Raw genomic sequence first — 13705 nt, forward strand, 5'->3', positions numbered from 1 at the left:
TGATCATCTTCTGGCATGAGTCTTCCAGAGAGTGCAGATGTTGGAAGTTCTCTTTCATATCGTATCTTAGTTCATTTTTGGGGTAGCCCAATTAGGCTTTGATCCTCTGTATAAACACAAACAGACCCTTTGCCTACACTTTTATATGCCCTTTATACCCTTGTGTAGAACTTGTTGGAGGTTACCACACAGAAACTGCCCTTTTTTTTTTTTTTGCTTTGTTTTTGGTATCACTAATCTACACTTTCATGACGAATGTTATGTTTACTAGGCTCTCACCTATACCATGTCTCCCCTATAAACTCCTTTACAGTCACTGTCCATCAGCATAGCAAAATGTTGTAGAATCACTACTTGCCTTCTCTGTGTTGTACATGGGCTGTGATATTTTTGACAGTATTTATATCCTTCTGCTAAAATCACAGCACACCACATAATTGCAGCCATGTAGGGAGCTCTGAACCGGATTCTCATTCTTCTCCAAAACAGACTGTCTGAGAGGGCCTTCAGCATTTGAGAGACAAAGGGCCAAGTACACGGGAGTCTCCACTCATTCTTCTGGGCTTTTCAAGGCAGAGGGTCACCCATGTCGGTTCTTAATCATCTGGGGCAGCAGGCATTCAAAAGGATCCTGTCTCTTCTCCTCTGCTCACTCAGTTTCCTGGCCTAGATCATGGACAGGACAGTGATGCCGAGCTTTGACACTGCATAGGAAGTGAACTTCTAATGAGGTCAGCCATCCTGCATGTGCACTCCATTCCTTATATCTTCCATAAGCTTGTTCATGAGTCCCACCAGCTCCTTCTCTGTGATGGTCTCACTTGTAAACTTCTGCTGCAGTTCTGGGCTGCAGCATTTAAGAGCTACCAAGCTCAGTGTGCTAGAGAGATTCACCACTCTGCCTAAAATTCTTAAGATATCATTCTATAGAAGGGTATGCACAAGAATGATAAAACCAAATGTGGTAGGATTTTGTCTTGTGAGAGGCCATTACTAGCTGCTGTATTAATGAAGACTACCTGTATGAATAAAGGACATGATGCATGCTTGAAACTTGCCATAACCATAAATTTCAGGTGTCAGGAAATGTTCTCATGGGAGGGCAGTGCCCAGAAATTCCCAAAGAAAATGAAAAGTATATAATGAACATGCTAAGGGATGTAAGGCGGTGCTCATTTCATTCATGAGAAGACAGCTTTGTTCCCCCTAAAGCAGCTTGGGTCCACCTGTGCACCTTATAGTCACAGGGTCAGTGCTCTGTGAACAGATGTCTCCTGACCAAGAAAGAGCTGATGGGTTTAGTGATGGCGGTTCAAAGGTGAATGCACAGCACCTGGTTTGGAAGGTGGCTGCTCCGCTCCAGCCATGGTAAACAACACAGCTCAGTGGGCTGAATGGCATGCATTTTTCTGTAGCTGGGGTCTGTATCAACTCATGAGTAGTGACTAGTGGCCTGATGCCTGATTATATGGTTCTGGGGTGGGGTGGTGAAAACGTGGAAAAGTTGAGGGATGCTTGGAAAAGGAATGGCCTGCTGCCACATGATGAGGCTTGAGCACATCGTGCCAAGTTACAGAGGCCTGTTGCAAAGAACATATTATATTATTCTACTTATATGGGATGTGCACACCAAGAGTATCTAGAGACAGAATGTAGATTAGCGGCTTCTTAGTGTCAGGGGGAATGTGAGACCAGAGGATGAATAGCTAGAGGGCCCAGGATTTCTTTTTGGTGTGATGAAATATTCTAATCTTGAATGTGGTGATATTTCTACAACTGCGCATATACTAAACATCACTGTATTGTATAGTTTAAGCATGTGAAGTGTATGTATGAGACTTGTATCTGAATAAACTATTGAAAGTGTAAAGCAAAGACATGTTTCTCACTAATTGTTTTGGAAAATATATTAGGTATTCATAAAGATGAATTTATATTAGCATTTGTGAAAATGAGTTTATAACTTTCACATTAAATAAATTTACTAAATATTATAACAAGGTCATGACAGCATAGTAACAAAGACAAGGAAATTAATAAACGATCACTTTTTACTGTGCATATTCAGGGAAGGCTGCCACCATCAGATAGCACTGGTCACGATCAAATAGACTTTCTACCCCTTTGCCCCTCCTCCTTCTGGGACCCCTACTATGCAAATATTGTTTTATTTAAAGTTGTCATTGTGGTAAAATGAGAGTTCCTGTGGCCAGGATTCTCACCTGGCACTGGTTGACTAGCTCACTGCACACCTGTGGGCAATACATGGCTGTTGACTCTATATAAAGAGCTCTGCCCAGTGCTCTGGGTGGCATGGTGGCAGGGCCGCAAGGCTGCAGGAGAGGAGATCAGAGGCTGGAGTGGTGGCAGCACCAAGGACAGAGACTGAGACCGCTGCGCAGGTAGAGAGGTCCATAGGCAGAGACTGGCTTGCTGCATGCAGACTTGCTCTGAGTGAACAGGATTTTAGTGACTGACCTGCCACCTGGAAATAAAGTTGCTATAACCCTTTTACACCGAGAATGTTGTCATTTCTTTGTCACACTGAATCCATAGAGAACTTGCCCGGGGCTGAAACCCACTGGCAAGACAGTCATACAACTGTTAGGATTTTCTCATGTTTAAAAATTCTTTTTCCCTCTGTTCCTCAGCTTGTGTACTTGGCAGTTCTCAATCCTCCTACACGCTGATGAGCACCACGGCCCCTTGCAGCCTGCTATTTGTATTTATTATTTGGTTATTCTGTTATTTGTTTTTTCATTACTGCTGTATTTGTTATTTTGGTGAATGTGTTCTTCAGCTCTCAATGTCTCTTTAAAATTTTTCTCTCTCTTTGTTGAAATTCTCTTTTACCATGAGTTGATTTCCACATAATAGTGAGCGTCTTTATGCCCGTTACTTTGGATTCTTTATGAAGAAGACTGCTTATCCCCATTTCCTAAGCCCTTTTCCTGGAGTTCTATATTGGAACATACTCCTCTGCCTCCTCATGTTGTCTATGAGTCTCTGTGTTTCTTCCTTTGTATTAGATAGAAGGGCTGTGTGCCTCCTGGTCTGGAAAGTAATGGCTTTAGGAAGTAGGCATTCTCTAGTGCCCAGAACCTCAAAACCCTGTGCTCCCAAGAGCCTGGTTCTGTGCTGCCTCTGAGTAGCAGTTGCTTTTAGTCAGATGTGGGCAGAGCCCATCTTACTGCCTATCTGCCAGCAATGGCTCATCCCATAGCTGGCCTCTGCACGCCTGTGTGATGTGACTCACTGTGGGATTGCTGGGATTCACTGTGGGCATAGCTTTCTTCTGCATTTAATCAGCAATGATGGCCCCTGTTGAGCTGAGCATGTGAGGTAGAGCAGGTTTGCAAGGCCACACTGGGTGAGCCAGTGAAGCAGGTAGAGAGATTCAGAGCTGTCTGCTACAGGTCAGACTGGTTGTTCTTGGAAAGTGTTGCCTGCCTGCCCTTTCTCCTCTGGTAAGAGCTCCTTCCAAGCCACCCACCCTCACCAGTTTCTATGTTGTCTGTGGCTACCTTTCTGCTACAACATGATCTGAGTGCAACAAGACCATGTGGCTTGTAAAGGTGAAAACACTTACTTCATGAATCTTCCCATAATGTTCACTTATCTCTGAGTTGTACTTTCCCTTCTCTACCTAGCCTGGCTAAGGTCTACTAGATACCTGACAGTTGGCTCATGAACAGTCTATATAAAAGGAAATTTGTAAAGAAATATTTATTCATCTCAGATTGTCATTCATCAGTGGGATGTTTCTCCCTATATCACAGTGTTATCACAACCCAGTCACAGAGAAGTACCCAGTGGAAGCAGTAGTCCATAGACCGAAATGCCTTCCTGTTGTTCTTTATTTTCTGGATGGGGTTATTTTGGATAGAGTCAAAATAATGTCATTTGGCTCAGATCCAGACATTGCACACACTTGGTCCAATGAAGGGAAGTCTGATAGGAGTCCTTGCTCTACATTCTTCTCCATGACATACTGTCGGTCAGCGTCAGCATCTGAGGGACAAGGGGCCAAATACACAGGAGTCCTCACTCCTTCTCCTGTGCTCTGACTGCTGTCCACACCCCCCTGCCCATTCTCACCCAACCAGGCAGCAGACCTTCTGAAGGATCTTGGCCCCTCTCTTCTAATCACTCAGCGTCCAGGTATGGATTCTTGGTAGGACTGTGAGAACAAGCTTTGTCACTGCGTAGATGGTTGTGTTCATATAAAGCCAGCCCTCCTTCAAGTGCACTCTGTTCTTTGTATCACAAACTTGCTTGCAAGCCCTACCAGCTCCTCCTCTGTGATGGTCTCACTCTTACACTACTGCTTCACTTCTGGGCTGCACTGCTGAAGAGCTACCAAGATCACCATGGCAGAGACATGCACCAGTCTTCCTAAAATTCAACACCTGTTGTTACGTAGAAAGCATGCACAAGAATGATAAACAACAATGTCACTGGGGTTTTGTCCTTTGGAGAGGCAATAACCAGCTTCTGTGAGCTTTACTGAAGACTGCCTTGTGCAGGAAGGACATGATACATTCCTGAAACTTGTGTTACCTATACTGTCTCAGATGATGTCAGAGAAATGCTCTAAAGGGGAAAGCTGTTCCCAGAAGTTGCATAAGAAAATGAGAAGCATTTATACAGAAACCTACTAAGGGGAAAGTAAGGATCTGCTCATTACCACGACTTGAGGATCTAATGACATGTAGGCAGTGCTCTCTGAACATGTGTATGATGACCAACCGAGGGGTGATTGGTTTACCTGCAGTTTCAAGATGAATGCAGCGCATCTCGTTGAAAGGCTGCCAGCCTGAACAAGCAATGGGAAATCAAATTACCTCAGAACACTGGATTGCATTCTCTTTTCTCTATGTTTGGGTTTTATCAACTTAAGAGCATTGACTAATGGAGTGATTATGTGGTACTCGAGAGTGGCAGTGGAAAACAGGCTTAGTAAGGGACACTCTCCAAAGAAATGATGCAGTGATCCATGCTACAATGTGGATGGAGCTTGAAAGCATTTAGGTAAAGTGACTGTTTTGTCCCAAATATCAGCTACGGTGAAGGGGAGTTAACACGGCCTGGGGGTAGTCAGTTCAGATGCCAGGGAGACATACACACATGCTAAGGTCTTGGACATCCACCAGAAAGAGTTTTGGGAGGGAGTAAGCATGCCAATGGTACAGAGAAGGCTCAGGAAGGAAAATACTGAAGAAGCTGCTCTCTTACACGGGTTTACAATTGTCCCAGGTGAACATGTGTTGTAGAGCTGGGGTGGAGGGGGAGGCCTGTGGAGAAACTCAGGTGGGCAGCTCCTGGGACCTGGTTAATGATAATAACAGGTGTGCGTGTGACCTCCAGGGACTGGTGGGTGGATTAAGTCACATGCCAAATGGTTGGAGAAAGGATGAGTGTGTTTTGGAAATGAATTTCATGGGGTGGGTTCTGGGGATGGATGGCCCACAGGACAAGACTGACTGGCAGTAAGACACGTATGTGAGTCTGGAGTCTGGGAATGTTCTGGGCAGGTGACACATATTGGGGGTTCTAATAAATCGGGGTTGTGAAGATTCCACTCTCCTGAATATGCTCCCCCTGAGAGAGAGAGAAGGGGGAGAGAGGGCAAGAAGGCCCGCTGAGGGACCCCGTGTGAGAGAGGCAGGGAGGAAGGAAAGGACCCGCTGGGGACCCTTGACTGAAGAGCTGGGAGTGCGAAAGAGGCAGTTGTGCAGGGGACAGAGCACTGATGGCCACTGACAAGTGTTTAGTCCTGAGGAGGAGGCGCTGGGCCCTGAGGAGACACACCCTGGGGGCCAGTGTAGCATAGCAGGGAGAGGGGGCCGGGCCTCGGGTGAGGTCAGGGGCAAGGGGGCAGGTCCTGCCAGAGACGCCCCATGGGGACTGCCAGCCCGACTTGCCTTGACGTCTCTCTCTATTGGCAGCAGCTCTGTGTAGACATCTCTGGTGTCAAAAAAATTGGTTTTAATTGTAACATCTGCCTCCATATGTATGTGATGGGGACAGTAGTCTAGGGGAGAGAGAAAGCAGAGTTAGTAAACAGTGTGCATGTGGGATAATTTGAAAGACAGAATTGTTTTTCCTATGAACTCTGATGACTCCTAGAAAATGTCTGGTCCCAGGTAACTGTATTGTGTCACTTTCAATATCCTGGCTCCTCAATGCTGCATAGTGTGTAAGATGGCTCCACTGAGGAAGGCTAAGAGAAAGGTACATTGTGGCATCTCTGTGTATCATTCCTTGCAATTTCCTGTTTATTTCATTAATGGTTACAAATTCACCAAACTATTCCAAAGTCCAAACAAACATAAGGGAAATTTGGATGAGATTCCTGGTTCTGATTCATGATAAAGCAAAGGTTATCTGGCTCTATAGGTTTATGAACTTGGGGTATTTTGTTGTACCTAATACCTGGCATGTGCCCTCCTTCCTTATGGAGCCCGTTGCAGATTCCACAGGAGTTAATGGCCACACGGCAGTGGTTCAGGATGAGTCCACCATGGCTGGACTCCCTCCAGAGGCTGCCGGCCCTCCCAGAAACCAGCTCGTTACTGTGGAAGGTGACAGGCATTTTGCTGAACAGCTCCTGTAACCAGTGACATGCAGGTGTCTGATGAAAAGGTTGGGTGGGTGGACACTGGCCACAACAGCTGTGGGGGACTCTGATTTTGGAGGTCAGGCCACAGTCTGAGGAGTTTCACAAAAATGGGTTCTGGTAAACAGCATAGAAACTAAAGGCTGGGGCCTCCCGTTTCTCCTTTCCTTCAAGGTGAGTTAGTGTGGGTAAAACTGCACCATTTCCAGAATCTGTCGCCTGGCCTTAGTGCATCTCCGTGTTAGTGGGTAATTACATGGGGAACAAGGGCATATCGGAATCAGAGAGGATGGGCGGGGCCCCTTCTTGCAGCCGGGTCATGACAGACCTGGGCAAGTAGAAGTGGACGACTGCTTGTGCGCAATAAACGGTTTTCTCCTACTTTTTTTTTCTATCTTTGACTGATTTCAGTTTCAAAGGTATTTTTCCCCAGGCAGGTAAAATATTTCCCCTTGTCCAGAGTTACATCTGATGGTAATAGGCAGGACCTCTGAACGTGAAGTCTGTCTTCATGGGTGGGACCCTTGGATGGGCAGCCCCTAGAGGTGGTGGTGAGATACCCCGAACCCTTCCTGTGGATGGTGGGAAGGGCCCAGTGTCTGCATTGGTGTAGGGTGCAGCTTTCCCTGGGATCACCGGATCTGTGGGGCTTCCAGTTGGGGAGCCCCTAGTGGGGAATGGGTCTGGGGTAGAGCACCTCCTAGGGCAGTGGAACTCCCCAGCTTTGGGGACGTGTGGAGACACTGGAGTTTGTCTAAATAGCCCTCTGTGAAATGGGAGACTGCTTCGAGGCCCTGAGTGGCTGTGTAGCAGCCGGGGTTTTGGGGTGTCTGTTTTTCGAGATAGTGGGAAGGGTTATGAGGGGAGAGAGAGACTTTAGCAGGAGAGAGACACATTGCAGCACTGCCTGGAGGAGCTGGGCAGTGACCTACAGGAAGCCCTCATGAGACAGACAGCTGTTGAGAAGAGAGTGAGGACCCTGGAAGATTCCTGAGCAGCAGCGAGGGAGGAGGCAGCAGGAGAATCTGCATTGCAGGAGGCCGTGGGGGAGGGGGTGGGGGAGGGGGGAGGGAGGAGCAGTGTCCTCAGCCCTGGAGATGGTAGAGCAGATGTTGGGAGAGGAGAAGGGGGTGGGGCCCAGGGCCAAACTGCCGCTGAGGCCAACTCCAAGGCACCAGACACTCCCTCATTAAAGGCTGCCTGGTTGTAATTAAGGAAATAAAAAAGCTACATCTTTGGGCACCTCAGGGGAGGAGCTGCCCCCTCCTCAGGTTGTGGATGACTCTATGCTCTGTGCCTTAATGCAGGATGAGCTGGTGGACACGGGCATCCGGTTTCAGTTCAAGCCGTCGGAATCTCTTCCTACATGGCTTTTGTGTCTCTGGGATATGTTGGTGGAGAACATTGTTATGTTGGGATCTGAAACAGGTAGGCTGGCTTCCCTGATGATTCTCCCTTCCCTCCAGCAGCAGTTGCAAGATGCCCATCACACCTCAGGGAATCAGACACTTGTGGATTGGCTGACAGCAGCCACCAGGACAGTTTGGCCTGATCAGGGTGATTTATCATACTTACCCACTAGCTGGAATATGTATGCAGAGCTCCGGCAGGTGTCACGGGACTTGGGCATGAATAATATCGTCTGTAGGATGGACCTCCATGGCCCCAGTGAGGAGCTGTGCACCACAGGAATGAGAAATCTGGTGTGCCATGCAGCTCCCCCATCTCTCCTTGGGTCTCTAGTGACTATTCTTGCCCCCCACATAGTGCAGCCTAAGAGGGAGGCTACTCATGGTTTAGCAGATCTGGGGGCTGTTGAAACAATAAGAACACAGAAAGAAGTACAGGCTATGACTAAAAGGAGAGGTGCAAAGGGCCCCGTGAAGGTCTCGAGGACCCAGATGTGGGTTAATTTGATAAAGGCTAGGGTCGTGAAAGAAAAACTTGATGGGCAGCCCAATAGGATCTTGCTAAAACTGTGGCATGAATTAAAGCCAGAGTAGCACTTCCAGCTGCTCCAGTCCAGGACACAGAAGCCAGAACCAAAGCCACATGTCCAGCCTGTGTCTCAGTACCAGACTTCCTGGGGACGCTGCTCAGGATCCGTGTGGGTCCTCAGCCCCATAGGAGGATGATTGGGTGTTGCAGTTTGACTGAGAGTTGGGTCAAGGCCCCCACCTTGGGGCGCATGGTGGGGACTGGAGGCCACATGTAGAATTAGCAAGTTATTGGTCACCTATGAATGAACAAGCTGTCTTGGTGCTGGTGGACAGAGGAGCTGAATATTCTGTGATTTCTGGCAACCCTGAGCATATCCTTGGGACCCCTGCTGTGACAGATGGCTTTGGGTGTAAGGCAGTTAGAGTAAAGAAAGCCCAAACCCATTGGAGATAAAGTATTTATGCCCAAAAGGAATTTATGTACATTCCTTCCAACGCTGAAACTATTTTGGGGATTGACATGCTGCAGGGCCTGTGGTTACAGAACACTGCAGGTGAGTTCAGATTTAGGGTATGTGTGGTAAAGAGAGTTCTGAGGGGACATATTCAGCATCCACCTGTAGATCTGCCTGTACCTCAGTGGGTGATAAATTCTGAGCAGTATAAATTTCCTTGGGGACCCAAGGAAATTGGAGGTACTCTATAGGAGTTGGACAAGGTGGGCATCATAAAGCCCACTCATAGTCCTTTCAATTCCCCAGTGTGGCCAGTGAAAATGCCGTACTGCTGTTCGCACATTACTGTTGTTTACAAGGAACTGAATGAAGTCACATCTCCTTTGCATGCTGCTCTCCCCTCTCTAGCAGCCCTTATGGACACCCTCAGTCATGAAGTAGGGACATATCATCATGTTGTGGGTCTTGCTAATGCTTTCTTCTCTATTGACATAGCACAGGAAAGTCAAGAACAGTTTGCCTTCATGTGGGGAGCCCGACAGTGCACATTCACAGTCTTAGATTTAGAATGGGCAGTTCCTAGACTGCTGCAACATCTACAGGAGAAAGGACGGGCTGTGAACAGCACCAAGGTTCACAGACCTTGTTTGTCTATGTAGTTCTTGCAGTTGTCTGGTTGGGGAAAATGAAAGTTATGCCAGAAGCATAGACAATTCCAGGCTTTCCCTACCCCTGCCACTGTGGCAGGATTACAACTGATTTGGGGTCTGTTGGGCACTGGAGAGTGTTCATCCTGCACCTCGCAGAAATTCTGGAGCCCTTATACCTGTTGGTACAAAAGAGCATCAGGTGAGTCTGGGGTGAAACATGTGCAGCTGCTTTTACTGCGGGTGAGCGAGCAGTCACGGCAGTACAGGCCTTGAGTGTAATGGACTCCCCAAGGCCCTGTGTACTGGATATTGATGTAACCAAAGACTGGATGGGGCCTTTGGCAATGACTTCAATGGACATGCCAACCTCCTGGATTCTGGTCACAACTAGGGAGAGGAGCAGAGGTCCAGTGCACCTTGAAAGAGAAGCAACTGGCTCCTGTTTACTGTGCCTTTCTGGCAATGGAGCCCATCACCGGAACAGCTCTGACCATGGTAACAACCATCTATCCCATTGTGGGATGGGTGCGAGATTGGACCCGAAGGCCATGGAGTGGCATGGCACAGACACCTACACTGGCCAATTAGGGTGCATATTTAAAGCAGTGTAGTGCCCTCTCTACTAGCCTCTTATATGGAGAACTCTAACACTAATTAAGGCCAATGACATACACCAATGGATAGCTGTAAAAACTTGTTTTTGAGCTATTGGTAGCCAAGAGTCTTAATAATGAGGGAAAATCCCATATACCTGAACATGCTTGTCACACAGATGGCTCCAGTCGTGGGCATCCCCAAAGTGGAGGGCTGTGGCTTTTCATCCTAAGACTGAGACTGTATGGAAGGAAGACAGAGAGGGGAAGGGTAGTCAATGGGCTGACTTGCTAGAAGTATGGCCCCTGACCACCCAGGAGCCCCTTCCCCTATAGTTGTCTGCACTAACCAATTCGCCATCTATCAGTGCTTCCCCTGTTCCTACTGACATGATAACATGCCAACTGGATGGGTCACTGGCCCCTTTGGGGGCAAGAGTTGTGGCAAGATCTGTGGGCCTGTGGTGAGACTGAAACAGTTACTGTAAGTCATGTGACTGGCCGTTTGCCTTTGGCATCCCCAGGGAATGATGAACCAGACACATTGGCCCAGGTGCTTTTGCTAGAAGGAAGGCCTGCCTCCAGTGTCGCCCAATGGGTATATCAGCATTTGTTCCCCGTGGGTCAAAAGACAATGTGGGCTGTAGCCCATCAGTGGGGCTTGCGGTTGCCCTTTGAAGGAGTCAGCAGAGCCCGGAAGGAGTGCCTTGTGCACTCCAAGAGGACTTACACTGAGTCCTGTGGCAACATGTGACAATAGTACAGGGACCAAAACCCCTTGTCAGGTGACAAATAGACTGTATTGGGCCACTGCCTGTGTCAGAAGGGTACCAGTATACCATAACTTGTGTGACCACAGCTACTGAACTGTTGGTTGCTTTTCCTGCTCTTCATGCAGATCAGCAAATGACCAAAAGGGTCCTAGAGGGACTCTGTGCAGCCTGTGGGCAGCCTTGGTTGATGGAGAGAGATCCAGGCACCCACTTTACTGGACATGCATGAGGAGAATGGGTGCAGCAGTTAGGAGTAAAGTAGAAGTTTCATGTCCCATACAATCCTACTGCAGCAGGTCTGACAGAGAGGAACCATGGTTTGTTGAAGTCTGGTCTGAAGTCAGACACCAATAGTTTATGGCACTTGTCTGTTTGCCTATGGACAGTGCCATGGCATTGAATGAGAAGCCCCAAAAGGAGCCTTGAGCCCTGTGGACATTCTAAGACACATTGGTGCCTCTCCTAAAGTACTGTATGTACCAACCAAAGAATAGACATTGAAACCATGATATGGCCATCGGAGCAAAATCCTGCTGCTGGCCCCAAGTGCATTAAATGCTGGAGACAGTGTTGAGTGGACATGGCACTGGACTTCTCAACGCATGGACCCACAATGGCTGGCCCTTTGGCACATTGGGAAAAGGCCTGGAAGCTGGCATATCACACGTTCCTGGAGTAACAATAGTGTGGCCCCCAAAGATCACAGTGGTGACAGCATCTTATGGGGAAGTTTTATTTTATATTTATGGCCAGTGCACATACCTAGCATAGCCCTATATATTACTCATCTGTAACTCCCACAGGGAGAGGGGTGAAAGTCTGGTATGCTAGACAAGTACGAGATCCTATTCCTGCCACTGTCCTATCACAGGACCCCTCTCCTACATGCATCCCACCTGATGGACAAGATTTGCCTAAGCTGGTGTCATTAAGGCATGTATCTTATCTCCCTTAAGGTTATTTGCTTCTTAAATCCCTGTTTCCTGTACCTGGCCTCTGGCTGCAGCTGCTGGGTGATGATTGTTTTGAACTCCCGACCCATTCAGCTACTGACTGCCTGTGGAATGGGTGAGCTATGGACTTATCAGTGTAGGACTTTGAATTAGGTGAATTCTCCAGCTTGAGGAATATCGTGATTGTATTGCTGTTGTTATTGAATCGTATTAGTCTGGTTACAGTGCTCCAGTTTTCTCGTATAGGGCTTATTGTGGAAGGTAAGGAGTGAGTAGATTGAGAAGGGTGGCCTGTGGGTAAAATTGTAACATTTCCAGAATCTCTAGCCTGGGCTTAGTGCATCTCCATATCAACAGGTGTTTCCAAGGGGTGCAGAGAAGTAGTCCATCTCCATACAATGGGTAGTTACAGGGGAACTAGGGCATATCTGGACTGGAGAGGTTGTGTGGCACCCCTTTTTGCAGCCAGGTCATGAAAGACATGGGTGAGTAGAAGTGGACAGATGCTTGTAAGAAATATATGAGTTTCTCCCACTTTATTTCTCCCTTTGACTTCTTTTGGTTTCAAATGTATTTTGCCCTAGACTAGGAAAATATCTCCCCCTGAGAGTTAGAGTCAGATTGTTCCAGAAAGTTCCTAGTGGAAAAACTCTTGGCTGACTTCTACAGTTAGGCACCTTGGACAAACCTGGGCACAGCACTCATATGATCTGGGTGGAGAGGTGGACAGGCATGCTTCCCCAAACCAGCACATGCTAGCCATGGCTCAGTGTACGGTGGAGATCCTAGGCAGTTCAGCTGAAAGTGTTTTGGGAGGGGATCAGAGGAGAAAGAGGAACCCCAAGTCATTGGCTTGGCTGTGGGCCCATCTCCCCGCAGTATGGATTTGATTTCCCTAAGTTGCAATGCTATTACTTGAATAGGTTATCTGTTTCTGGGGACAAAAATGATTGTTGTGCTTCCTTAAGAGAAACCCAAGAAGGAGAGTTAGGGAAAATAGGCCCTGTGATTAGACTTTCACTGCGGGCAGGGTTTGTCCCCTGGTGGGAGTCCAGGTGTGCTCCAGGTGGGAGGGGATATGGATGAGCTCTAACTCTGTGCCAGACCGGTGATTGGTTGTTTCATTTCGTGATTCTATAATCCCTAAATCTGCAAAATGTCAAATTTATTGGTTCTGTTCCAGGTCAAAGTTAGGAAAAGGTATATCTAATAAGCTATTATATTTAACCTCTGGAGAAAAAAGAAATTTTTTTGTGATACCAAAATACATTTACAGACCAGCAGCTGAGAATCAAATGTCCTATCACAGAAATTGATTTTAGTGCTATGTCAGTTTAGACAAACAAGTTAAGCGAAGAAATTCACAGCTCTGTTGAGGTTGGAACTTGCAAGGTCAACATCCCTTTTAAAATAAGGACCCTACCCTTGCTTCAGGGGCCATCACTTTTCTTTCTAATAAGTTTGCATATTTTTAATGAAAAAGTTATGAAATCTGGACCTAATCCATGCTCATTCTCCCCCCAGTTATCTAAGATTCCTTCATGGATGTGTATTTCTTACAAAGGCCATCTGAGAATTCACACTTTGCTATGGTTTTGATCTCAAACAGTTTGGTGTGAAAGCACAGCTATGCATTCTCTCCTTGGTTTCATGCAGGTAATAAAACAAGAGGCTGGTGAAGTCGGCACCAGGCCTGTTCTATGTACTCTGCAAAGCTGAATG

General features: G+C 47.3%; 1 pseudogene; it reads right to left on the reverse strand.

Moving 5' to 3' along the window:
- Positions 1-430: 430 nt before the first annotated feature.
- Positions 431-6595, reverse strand: LOC130682370 (carbonyl reductase [NADPH] 1-like; annotated as a pseudogene).
- Positions 6596-13705: the final 7110 nt, after the last annotated feature.

Source organism: Manis pentadactyla, unplaced genomic scaffold (genome assembly GCF_030020395.1).
Source record: "Manis pentadactyla isolate mManPen7 unplaced genomic scaffold, mManPen7.hap1 scaffold_354, whole genome shotgun sequence".
Classification (NCBI taxonomy): Eukaryota; Metazoa; Chordata; class Mammalia; order Pholidota; family Manidae; genus Manis; species Manis pentadactyla.